The sequence below is a fragment of the Arachis duranensis genome, chromosome 3, assembly GCF_000817695.3.
Source record: "Arachis duranensis cultivar V14167 chromosome 3, aradu.V14167.gnm2.J7QH, whole genome shotgun sequence".
Classification (NCBI taxonomy): domain Eukaryota; kingdom Viridiplantae; phylum Streptophyta; class Magnoliopsida; order Fabales; family Fabaceae; genus Arachis; species Arachis duranensis.
This window is the reverse complement of record NC_029774.3, coordinates 26,957,409-26,970,928: the sequence shown is the minus strand read 5'-3', so window position 1 is coordinate 26,970,928 and position 13,520 is coordinate 26,957,409. Positions and strand designations below refer to the sequence as shown.

At 35.1% G+C, this 13,520-nt stretch overlaps 1 non-coding gene across 1 annotated transcript; it reads left to right on the top strand.

Moving 5' to 3' along the window:
- Positions 1-7,363: 7,363 nt before the first annotated feature.
- LOC127746459 (small nucleolar RNA R71) lies at positions 7,364-7,470 on the top strand. The gene has a single exon (XR_008008078.1). It is a non-coding gene; the product is annotated as a small nucleolar RNA R71 (small nucleolar RNA).
- Positions 7,471-13,520: the final 6,050 nt, after the last annotated feature.

The window sequence follows — 13,520 nt, the reverse complement described above, 5'->3', positions numbered from 1 at the left end:
GTAGGATGAGGTGGTGCAGAGGCTTCATGTCTTCTCTTCACTTCAACACAACATCAATGCACGTTTAAGGAGGTGTAATCAGAGTTCCAAACGGTGCTGAGAGGGAAAGAAATTAGGGTTAGGTTCAATTAAGGGAAGCTTGGTTCGTTTGAACCAGGAGAAGAAAAAAACCATGACTTTGAAATGGAGGAAGGAAAAAACCGGATTAATAGTTGGTAACACCTCTAGGGTAATTCCTTATGAATTATTAAGAGGTAGTTATTTTTAATGTGGTACCTTCTTGCCTTTCTTTCCACTACCGCCACAGTGATGAGCCTTGTAATTTTTATAGGGGTGTATTACTTAATAGACACCACAGCTGCTTCACAGAGACGATGGATGTGGCCTGGGAATCCGAGCCTTGATCTTGAGTCTGAACTTTGTGCCATGATTTTTATATGTGGGAGAATGAGGTTCTCCACTCTAATTGCTTCTCCAATCATGATAGAGTGGATAAGGATGGCTCGGTCCATTGTTATCTCAGAATGATTAGAGATACGGACAAGTGAATATTGGATGAATCCAACCATCCCTTAGCGACAGAGACGAGATCCGACCTCCTTAATTGATTTGGCACCCCCTAGCATCAAGCTTCCACTTTGCCCCTGGGATATAGATGTCATGAAATACCTCAAGCTATCTCCTATTACTCATCATTCTTGCGGAATAATCACAGTGATTGGAGTTGGAAGAACGAGGTGGAGGAGGAAGGCGAAGAACCCTTCGGAGACTTTTCGAGGCCCATAGTTAATGGGCTGGTCTCGGACGAAGCTCATAAATCTTGGTTCCTCGAGTTCTTGAGCCTCCTCTTCATGGGTCATCCATGCAATGGCATAGAACTCATGGATTAAGGTAAAGTCTATACTGTAAAACCTTGCAAAACACTAAATAATTAATTGACAACTAATAAATAAATTAAATAGAAGCAAAAAAATTTGGGATTTAATATTTATAATCTAGAAAAAAATATTTACGATACGAATTAAAACACTTATCTTAAAAGTTTTGGTCCAAAGTTGAGCTAAAGGCTAGAAAATAAAATTAGACCACACTGAGCTCAAGTCCCCATCTAAGTGAGAGAGCACGTTATAGAAGAGAAAATAGAAAAGAAAGATGAAATCCTAGCCACCCTCACCTTCAATCCATCATAAGTTTTGCTTTGGATCTCCGATCGTCGCACCGTTTACGGCCACGCAAAGCTTGTCTTCTTCTCTTTAATTTTATCTAATTAGTTTGGTAAATAACTCAAAATTCTAGCCCTCAGTTTCTCTATCAATTCTGATTACAGATTTTTGACATAGGTATTGAGGATTTTTGTGATTTTGATGTTATGAGTTCTCTAACTTATGTTTTTGGTGGTATCCATCACCAATTTTAGTGAATAAAGGTAAGGAACTCTTTTTTTTTCTCTTGGTTCATGAATCTATATAAAACCTAGTTTTTGATATTGTGCCAAATTGTATATGGTATTAGATTGAGTGATTGGAAGCTTGACTTGGTGAAATTTTGGAAGGAAGAGCTTGGAAGCTTGGAATTGCGACATTAAGGTACATGTTTTAGTTTTGAGTAGGAATTATGTAAGGTTATGTGAAAACCTAGGTTGCTTGCTCGTAGGATAAATTGAATGGAATTGATTATTGATATGCTTAGATAATTGGTAGTATGAGTATTGTGTTGGTTGAGGTATTTTGACATGAAATTGAAAAGTATGATGTGATGTTAAAATTTGGATACTGTGATATATGTTGGTGTTACGTTGCATGAAAATGAGTATGTATATTGGAGATTTAATTGAGAATTGGATGTATGAATATTGTGGTTTGTGAAAATTGGGTCGGAGGCCGTGATAGGGTGAGAAATCCCTTATTTGGTAAGTGGTGTAAATTATTGTATGAGAATGAGATGATTGATTATTGGTTGATTGAGAGTTTGAATATATGAATGTTGCATATTGTTGATGAATATGGACATAGTTAATAGAATGTATTAAATAAGTTGAAAGTTGGTTAATTTAGGAGTAGAATAGTTGAGGATTGATGAATGAGTGTTTTGAATGTGTAGAAATGGTTTTGAACTGGTTTAGGATTGAATTGAATTAAGAATGGATGGAATTAAGGGATCATGTGAAATTGGTAAAAATTAGATTTTTAGCCAACTTCGACGGACCATGACATGACGCTTGGAGTTTGGATTTGAATGAGATTTGTCTTAAATTAAATTTAGTGGAAAAATTTTTAAAACTATCTAAAAATGAAGGAAAATGAAATTTTGTAGAAAAAGTTATAAGAGTTTGAAATTGGGTATAAAAAACTAAATTCTGTAGAAGTTGCAGAAAACTGAGGTCATGCATACGCATGAGGGGTGTAACAGAAGTGAAATGATTTCGTGCGAGTTTCACACACACGCACAAAAATGGAGTTGCATGTACGCACGAGGCATGTGTACGTACAACCTGCATTTTCAGAATTGAATGGTTTTTTGTGCGCGTACCACGCCTACGCTCAAAAGGAAAACTTGTGCGTACGCACGAGGCATGCGTACGCACAACTGTCCTATTTTTAAAATCCGATAACTAGTTTCTAGGATTTGGAACGAATCTTATGCCTTTAAACCATTTCCTTAACGTTTCAAACTATCGTAAATCCTATAACAGGTATAGAGCCGGTGAATTAGAGGATAGAAAGTGTTGGAGAGGAAAATATTAAGTTGAAGTGAGTCGGAAGTGATTGCAGGAATGATTTGATATGATTGGATGATGAGAAAGAGTTGATATGATTGGGTCATGAGAATGAGTTCATATGAATGGACGATGAGAATGAGTTGATATGATTGGACGATGAGAATGAGGTGATATGATTAGATGATGAGAATGAGTTGATATGATTGGACGATGAGAATGAGTTGATATGATTGGACGATGAGAATGAGGTGATATGATTAGATGATGAGAATGAGTTGATATGATTGGATGATGAGAATGAGTTGATATGATTGGATAAAGAGAATGAGTTTGATTGATATTTGAGCTTCTAAGGGTAGATGCAAGGATTGTGGTTTTGTCCTGCTTGCTCTCGATTAATATTTGAGCTTCCGGGGTAATATACAAGGATTGTGGTTTTGTCCTGCTTGGTCCTGATCAGTATTTGAGCTTCTGGGATAATATGCAAAGATTGTCGTTTTGTCTCGCTTGCTACCGGTCGGAATTGAAACTTTGCTGACTCCATCGCAAGATATGGCCGGGCACTTAGACCTTCCTGGATGAATCCCTAATGTTATTGATGAATGAATATGAGTACGAGCTTTGGGGATGTGCGCACCGAGGGACTGTCCAGGGTTTGCTACTGAAGTTGTCAGGTTTTGACTTATAACTGATTGATGAGTTTATTGGCCATAGGTCAGACATAATCATTTGCATTTGTGTGAATTATTTGGATGTGCATCTTGTATTTGGTTTGCCTTGTTGAATAATTGTATCTATATGCTAATTAAACTAATTGCTTTATCTGTACCCTCTATTTGTGTATTTCTTATGCTGGTGGTGGTGATACTGAGGGTTGTTCCTAATGAGACGTGGTGATTGGAGATTTGTGAAAAAACTGAGATAAATAGATAGATTAAAATCCCTTAGGCAAGTTGCCATGTTCTGGTTAGTACGAACCCTAGGCTTGAACCTTGTGGGATTGGAGAATTAGGATTGCCTAGTGGGTTCATGTCGTTTTACATAATCTCTATTTGGAATTATTACCCTACTGAAAACCTAAAAGAATGATGTTCTCACCCGTTGTGAAAATTGTTATTTTTCATATGTAGGTCCCAGCGCTCCTTAGTGAGAGAAAGATTTATTTGGAAGACAACGAAGAAGATACTTTATTCTTTTTTGAATTTAAATTCTCTCCTCCTTTTGGAAAAGAACTTATATGATGTATTTATTTTGAAAACTTGCCTTTAGAGGCTTATGATGTATTTTGGAGAGATAGGATATGTTTATCAAACTGTTTTACTGTGGTAACTCTAGCCAGTATAATCTTCACGGGCCGAAACTAGTAAATATTTATATATACTTATATATGTCTCTTACTCTTATTCTTCCTACAAATTTTTAATTATCTACCTTTCTTTTGACGTGCTTATGCATGTATCAAGTGTGAACAATCAGCAAATTGTCTATTATCCGAGTTTTAAATCCTTTTTCTAGGCTTCTAGTTTAATACTTCTTTCCATACATAAGCCTTTATATCCCAGCCGTGTGTCGTAACACCAAACCATAATTGAACTATGACTTAAGCATAAGGCAATAAATGGTAGGGAGTTACACATACTCCTTGGTGGTTTTTCCAAAATACACTATTTCCATCGGGAGATTTCGGCTTGAATGACCGGATATTCATTCGGTTTCAAGTCGAACCTCACATTGAGAATCACTGATTTCCCTTTTGTCCACATTCTGTACCGGTCCTTATGGAGTTTGGATCGGAACTGGGTTATGTTAAAGGATAGAGTAGCCAGTTCCTTTTTCTTTCTCTTTTTAAATAGAGACATTTTGAATTTTTGTATTAACACTCATAGTAATGCACAGCACAACCACAATACCAAACTTATAATTTGGCCGTATGAAAAGAATGGAATATGAAGTGGAGAAAATAAGAAGTTTGAACGTGTATGTGATGTGGTATGAATGAAAAATACATGTGAATTTATAATGCATTGGAGTTTGAATTGTATGGCTGTGAATGCAGGATGATATATGTGGTGAACATGTGTGCAGAAGGAATAAGTGAAAAACAAAAACTAAATGCCAAATTTAAAACATTGAAAGTATAGAGGTAAGGTGTAAATGCAAGCCTTAATTTCATGCATGTGAATTATGATATGGGCAGAGCTTGGGAAGAATGATATGCATGGTAGATGTGTGGCTGAAATGATGTGTCGTGCATGCATAATGATTACTTTTGAAAGATAATTCATGGTGACAGTTAAAAAAAACAAAGTGAAAGATGAATATGCATGCACATGTTTTGAACAAAATTTTACTTGAAGTTTAAAGATTAAGAATAGAAAATAAGAATTAAAGAAACAAGGATTAAAATCTTTTTGGAGAGGATGTATGAGTAAAAGTGAGGGAGTCATCCAGGGGAACATTGTTGCTTGGCGCTGGGTGCCAAGTTTTGAAGTTAGGCATCACTCCTTCAGAAACCAATCAAATGAGCCAGGCTTGAGTCCCAAGCGTTGGGCTTGAGCACCTGGCGCCGGACTTGGTCATTGGGTGCTGGGCGCCACCCAAAATTTGCTCCCCTGGGAGCTTCCCTTGCTTTAGGTGCTGGATTCCCATACCTGGCACTGGGCGCCACCTTCAATGTATGGTCGAAGGAGCATGGCTCCCCCCTTAGGCGCTTGTCTTCACACATCCTTTTTTTATTTAACTTAAAAATACCATAAACAAGAAAAGGGAGAAGAAAAAAGTTGCAAAAGAACAGAGAGGAAGGAGAATACAACAGACTCTAATGGAATGCTTAATTGAAAAAAAAAAGTATGAAAATACTGATTGTGGTTGGGTTGCCTCCCAACAAGCACTCTTTTAATGTTACTAGCTTGATGTTTGATTCTGCTTGGTTGGGAGTCGGGTTGCTTCACAACACCTTCTTACAATGCCATCCTCCATTAAATGTGTATTATTCAACTCATCTTCCTCTTCCATTTTGGAATCCATGTGTTTAAGAGGGTCTTCAAAGGCTCCTGTATCAACAATTTCTTGGACTAAGGAGTCAATTAGGTCAATCATCATACAACTTTTCGATTCACTAAGGTGTTGCATGGCTTTGAGAACATTGAAACTAATTTGTTCATCATGCACATTTAGTGTTAACTTGATCTTTTGGACATTTATAAGTGCTTCTCCAGTGGCTACAAACAGTCTTCCATCCTCATCTTCTTCCATGTCAAGGATCACAAAGTTCGCAGGAAAAATAAACTTTCTGACCTTGACCAATGCATTTTCCACTATCCTATGTGAAAACTTCATTAATCGGTTAGTTTGTTGTGATGAAATTCTTGTTGGATTTACTTCCTTAATTTGAGGCTTCCTCATCATGGATAGGGACATCAAATTGATGCTAACTCCTAAGTCATAAAGAGCTTTGCCAATAGTAACATCTCCAATGGTACAAGGGATTTAGAAACTATCGGGATCTTTTAACTTCTGTGGTAGTTTCTTTTGAATAATGACACTACCCAACAGTTCTTTTCTTGGACAGCAGCTCCTTCATGAATTTAGCAACGAGTGGTATTTATTCTAGGATTTCAGCAAAATGGATGTTGATTTGTAGCTTTTTGAACACATCTAAAAATTTGGAGAAATTCTTCTCTTGATTTTGCTTTTGTAGCCTTTGAGGATATAGAATCATTGGTTTATAGGCCTTCACCTTTTCTTCTTGGTCTTTATTGGTGCAGGAGTTTTTTCTTCTTCTAGGTTCTCCTTCTTTGTCTCTTTCGGAGGCTCTTTGGTTTTTTGCTCATCCTCCTTGGAAAGCTCTTTGCTAATCACTCTTTCGCTTCTTATAGAGATAGCCTTGTATTCCTCTCTAAGATTTGGTATTGTGTTCCTATAAAAGGAATTTGCAAGCTTCTCTATCAATTGATTGGTAATTTACCCCACTTGAACTTCTAAGTTTCTGATGGAAGCTTCTTAATTTTTGAAATTTGCTCTTGTTTCTTACATGAAGCTTTGGATTTGTTGCATGAAGGAGATAGTGGATTGAGAAAGTTTCTCAATGGCAAGCTCAGGAGATGATGGTTTTTGATGGTTGGCTTGCTGTTGATATGGAACATTAAAATTCCTTTGTCCTTATTTCCCCAACCAAAATTGGGATGATTCCTCCAGTCGAGATTATATGTTTTTTATAACGGAATGTTCTTTGGCCTTGAGGAATGTCCCATGAAATTTACTTTCTCAGTGAATGAAAGATCTTTCTTGCTTAATTCACACTCCTCACTCGGATGTGTTCCTCCACACATGTCACATTAGGCTTGAGTTCCAATGGCTGAAACTTGCCTATGTTCGAGTTATTTTGTAAGAGAGAAAAGTTGTTGGGTCATGATTTTATTTTGAACTAGAATCGCATCCATGATTTCTAATGCCATTACACCTTTTATAGAGGATCTTTCGGATGAATACATGAAGAAATTAATAGCCGCTACTATTTCCATCAATTTCAATGCCTCTTCAGGTGTCTTTTGATGTAAAGAACCTCTAGCCAGTGAATCAATCATCATTCTTGAGATTTGAGAGACCCCATCATAAAAGGTTTAGATTTGAAGCCACTCAAGAAAGGCATAGTGTGGACATTTTTTGAACATCTCTTTATACCTTTCCCAAACTTCATAGAGTGATTCTCCATCCTTTTGGGAAAAAGAATTAATTTCATTCCTCAACCGAGCTAACTTTTGGGGAGGAAAGTACTTAGTTAGAAATTTGTTAACTAAATCCTCCCAAGAAGTAATGTTTTCCAAGGGTTGAGCTTAGAGCTATTGTGTGGCTCTATTTCTTAAAGAGCATGGGAATAGCCTTAGTCGGATGGCTTCGGGGCTTACTCCATTACTCTTCACTGTGTCACATAGCTGCAGAAAACTAGCTATGTATATGTTCGGATCCTCTTGTGGACTACCACTGAATTGGTCTTGCTATACAATTGGATTAGTCATGGTTTTAGTTCAAAGTTATTTTCTTGAACCATGGGCCTCACTATGCTACTTTCGTAGCTATTAGTGGTAAGCATGGTGTAATCACCAAGGGTCCTTCTCACAGTATTATTCTCCTCTGACATTCTTTCTACCTCTTCTCTCCTAGCTCTTGATTCTTTTCCCTTACATCTACAAAAAATAACAAGAAATCAAATGTACCGTGTGGAATGAAGAAGAAGAGTAAAGAAGAAAATAATGATTAAACAAAATAATGGAAAGAAAATAAAACAAAAATTGACAAGATCTAATTTAGTGATTCGACCAAACGTATGTTGTCAATCTCAATTAATTTCTGGTAATGGTGCAAAAATCTTGATGAGAAAAATTGATACGCTCGGATGTTAGTCAGTGCACCAAATCGCTCCAAGTAATACCACGGTGAGTGGATATCATTTCCACGAGGATTAACAGATTGAATCAAGCAACATCTAATTGAATCTCTAATTAGATAAATCAAACCTTGGCAAGAGGATTGTAAATCTTGAAGTAGAAGCAAAAACAATGAAGAAGAGTGGGTATGTGAATGAATGATTGCTTATAAACTTTGGAGAAGTAATCAGATAATGAAATGTCAAAGGCTTCAGATATGTTTAACTTTTAGAAGAAGTAATGCTTATATTTTCCTACTTTGACTCATGCAAAAATATTTTCACAACAAATCTTTATTAACCAAATTTCAATTCCTTGGTAATTTAATTTCTCTTAACTTAATTAATCGTTAATTTCTTGGTCAACTAATCAAGAGAAGAATTTAAACACTGTTTCAATTTAAAGCCACACAACTTTCAAAATACTATTCATAGTCAAGTTGAAAACCATGAGAAAGAGTTTCAAGATAATTCCGATATTAAATTGTTGAATACTTCTAACCATTAAAGATGAAGAACGAGACTGAATCTTGAAAAAGTAGAAAAGCATGAATTAAAATAAAGAAAACATTTACATTACTATCCATAAAATCAAACAGAGCTCCCAACCTTTAACAAAAGAGGTTTAGTTACACATGGTAGAAAAGAAAACAATGTAAAACTAATGAGGTACTGGTTGAATCCAGTTATTATTCGATACTCTCTGTCAACATTTTTCACTTATTTATATTCTATCTTCCTAACTTTTGAAATTTAAAAACTAATCTCATCTCTTATCTCTGAAGAATAAGATAACAATGTATTCAAATTCAAAACAATAATTCAATCTAACCTAAAACTAAATCCTAACAACCAAATATTATCTTTATAGAAGAATTTAATGCTACCTAATCATTTAAATCTAGAATCTTCGGTTGAATTTAGAGCTTCCTGGGAGTGGACTATAGGTTTGACATTGAGCTTGATCCAATGGCACTGGGCTTTGATGAATTCTGGACCACTGTGAGTTGAAAAATCAGTTGAAGCGGGCTTTGGAATTGGGCGCTAGGCACCTAATACATTGAAGTTGGATGGCACTGGGCGCCACTTCTCAAAGTTGGGCGCTAGCCTATTTTAGCCTTCTTAGGGCACAAAGGCGCCGGACTTTGCGGTATGGAGTTAGGCACCAGGCTTGGATGTTTGGGTGCTCGGCTTAGAGATCGGACGCTGGGCGCCTGTGCTTGGAGTTGGGCGCCTATTCCTAGCACTGGGCTTCCCTATGCTGGCGCTTGGCTTGGCATCTTGAAGCCTGGTGCCAACTTTGTGTTTCTTGCCTGGAAGTGCACTTATGTTTTCTTATAAATTTTATCTTGATTTCCTTAAACATATACTGAAAACACAATCATTCTAAAACAAATCCAAACATACAATTAGTCTTAAAAAATTCACTAAAAACATAAGAACTTTGATTCAATCCTAAGAAAAATATTCAAAAAAATTTAAAAATAACTAAAGATGCTTAGGCATCAGCATACACATAATTGACAAGAAGCCTTGTTGTATCCCTAGCATTGAAACTCAAAGCAAAGTTTGCTACAACTTAGAGAATAAAAAATGCGCGATACACACTTGGAGGGAGCCAACCACCATTAGGGGCCTCCAAAGAAACCTTGATCGTGTTGTGCCTATTAGACATAACAAGAATACCCTACTGTGGGATCATGTTATGGCAAAACTTGGATAGGAAAAAGGATCAGGACTCCGCATTTTCTCTCTCACCAAGTGCAAAAGCCACTAGGTTGAAGTTCGAGTTCTCATCTTGCACAATTGCCAAAAGCAATGTACCTTTATATTTGCCATATAAATGTTTTCCATCAATGCTGACAGCTTCGAGTGCTGGAAAGTCTTGATACCATAGTTATCAGAACTGAATTGGACCAACCAATTTAATTATGAATAAGTTATGTTTTATTTTATTAAATTGAGCTTTTTATTATAAAAACTAATTTAAATATTGTAACATCTCTTATTTTCAAAAAATTTAATTATGAATAAATTACGTTTTATTTTATTAAATTGAGCTTTTTATTATAGAAATTATTTTTTATTATTGAGGGTATTTAAATTAATTTTTATGATAATGAGTTTAAATTTATTAAGAATCTTATTATTTAATTAGATATTTTTCTTAATTGAAATTAATAATTTGGGTATTTCCTTAATTAAAATTTAAAATTTTAATAATTAAAAAATAATGAGAATTTGTTAATTTAATTTGAATAATTGAGATTTAGGATTTAATACTTTAATTTTATGAACTAAAAAAATTAATTATATTATCTCTAATTTTAAATTAGAGTTCTTATTTGAAAATCAATTAGTAAGTTGATAAACAAATAATGTTCTTGAAAAATTTTATTGGGTTAAATTTAGTTTTAAATTACTACTCTATTCTCCAGTCGTAACACACACACAGATCAGAAGAGAAGGCGAAGGAAGAAGAACAGAGATGAGAGGGAGACGGTGCTGGCAGGCCAGGGTGCCATCGTCGCCATCGCCATCAAATGAAGGAGGAAGAGTGAGAGGGAGTGACACGCGCGAGAGAAAGTTTGATTAATTCAATTTTGATCATTTAAGATTTTTTTACGTAATTGATTAAAATTGATAATAGATTGAAAAGAGATTAATAGCTCTAATAATAATAAAATTAATTAGTAATAATGCTTGAAGCCTCTTGGGGGGTGGATTAGAACTTGGACAAATTATTTGTTGCTCAATGTGTGAAAATTTAATAACTTAATGACAATTAAAGATAACAAACCAAGAATAATATTTATACTGAGAAACTGTTTGATTCTTTACAACATTTGATAAGGGTTGGAGAATATTCTGGTTTGGATGAAACCCTTGAAGAGTGAAAAAGTCTAAATTTTAGGGGAGATTTTGCCAAAATTTTTGTAAGACTTGAACGGAATTGGTTTTTGATTTGACTTATTTGATTTTGATTAACAATGAAAAGAGTGAATAAGTAGTTAAAGTTAACTTGGAAAGATATTTAATGAATTAAATAAAAATTTAAAATAAGTTATTACTTATTAACTTAAGGGATTGGGAATAGGAAGAGTGAATTTTAGGTTTTAATTGAATTAAACATAAGAGTTGAGAGAAAAAGAGTTATTTTAAGGAATATGATGACAAATTGTGTGATTTTAGGTGGAAGAAAGTCATGTGATGGTTAAGATGAAAATTAGGTGTTTGATGACTTGTTGGGTGTTAGGAAAGATAGATATGGTTTAGGCTTGAACATAGATGAAGTTTGATGGATATTGGTTGCAGAAGAAAAAGGTCTAAGAAGTGTTATTGCGAATGTTGCTTGAACTTGAGGATTATGAAAGCTTGGTTTTGTTAGCCTATAAGGTGAATAATTAAATAATGTTGTTATGAGATTGAATGAGGAAAAGATTATGTGTTTAATTTAGATAGAGGTTGTCTATAGATTATTATATTGTATTTGAGTTAGTTTACAACCTTGACCTCGAGTCTAGAGTATTATATTTGACACCTCACCCGCAAGTTGTATGTAACGGCCGAAGCCTAACCCAGTGAAACTTAAAGCATGGAGTAGGAAGTGGAAGTGTGTTAACGGTTATGATGTGAATTATGCTTGTTATGAGGTTATTGACGAGAAATGAGATTTCGATTCGAGGCTTATGACAAAAGTGAGATTCATATAAGGCTTATGATGAGAGATGAGATTAAGTTTAGATATTTGGAAGCGATGATGATATAGTTAATAATGATATTGATTACGATTATGATTAGGATAATGGTTTTGGTTGACGAGGATTATGATCAAAATAACTATAAATGTGATATGATAACTGAATTGGCAAGGACGTGGATTTTGTTCCGCTTGTGTTATTGATGTTGTAGGGATGGTTGTTCATCTCGCCCACGGTGAGGATGGTGGCTTTGCCCCACCCACAGATAGACAAGTAAGGTTGAGGATTCCTCCTCTTGTTGCAATGAACAAGTGGGGTTGATGATTTCCTCTTTTGTTACATCGGAAAATTGGATAGAATGTTGAGAATTTTCTTTGATTGAATTTCTAACTATGGTATAGACGAGGTAGGTTGAGGATTCCCTTTTTGTTGCATCATAATCTCTCTCTGAACGCTAAGTGTGGCTGAGCACTATATCCCAGATAGTGCTACTCCAGGAGAAGGTGGTAGGGCACACTTCCTCGATTATATTCATCATGGGGATGTTCGATAGAGAGATGATGTCCAAGTCAGCTACCAAATGTGTCAGGTCTAGTAGTTTAACCGACAAGTGAGCTCATGACTAGTAGGACAGGCATGCATCATATGCATTTGTTTGAATTGTTTGGATGTTCATTTTATTGTTGTGTGTGCTTATGTGATTTATCTGATTATGTGATATTTGTTATGTGTTTTATATGTATTTGCTTTTGTGTGATTAAATTATTTGATTTGATTGTGTTTGTTGTGTACGGAAGTGATGGAGGTTGAAGCAGATTGACTTTAGCTTACCCTTGGACTAGTTTATGTGTTTAATATATAAGAAGAGAGATGGTAGTTTATTGGGTAAAAAATTCTTTGGTGTGTCTTTGAACCCTAAAAAAATATTTAAAGAATTATTGTGATTTTCCAAAATATATATGACTAAGAAATACTTGAATATGCAATTGTATACAAGTGAGTAAAAAAGGATTTTCTTGAAATAAAAAATAAAGGCCGCAAGCTTTTATAAAGATAGACTTTCTTGAGATGAGCATTGACCAAGTGCATTTATTTCTATTGAATTTGTGGCATTTCCTTCTCCTATTGAGGACCCTGTGAGTTGGTTCTCACCCCCTACATCCAATATTTTTTAGAATAACTGACGAAGAAGGAAAGTGTTGGATATGTGTTATTTGTTTTATTATGTTAAATGTTCCCCATCTTTGTTATTATTATTTATATTTTATAAAGATGGATAGGAGTTGTAATTATATATGTTTGTATATTATTTGGATAAACTGTTACAGTAAATAAAAAGTGCATTCATGAATTGAGATGTATGTGTGTGTGCATATTTGTAAAAAAACATACATACCAATTGTTAAAAAAAAAGTCAATAAGAATTTCAGGCAAAGGCTCCTATTTATTATAGTTATATATAGACTTCATCGTAATGTCGTCGCTATCAGAGTGGCGTAGCCAGAAGCATGATATTCTGGTAGTGAGGGTGTTACATTATGTTATCAGAGCAGTCTTTTTTGTAGAGCAGCCTGAGGAATGAATTGATTATGCTTCATTGCATACTCTAAACGTCTGTCATGTAGTAGGTCTTGTCTGGATGATGAGAGTTAGAGCTTTACGCATATGACTGTCT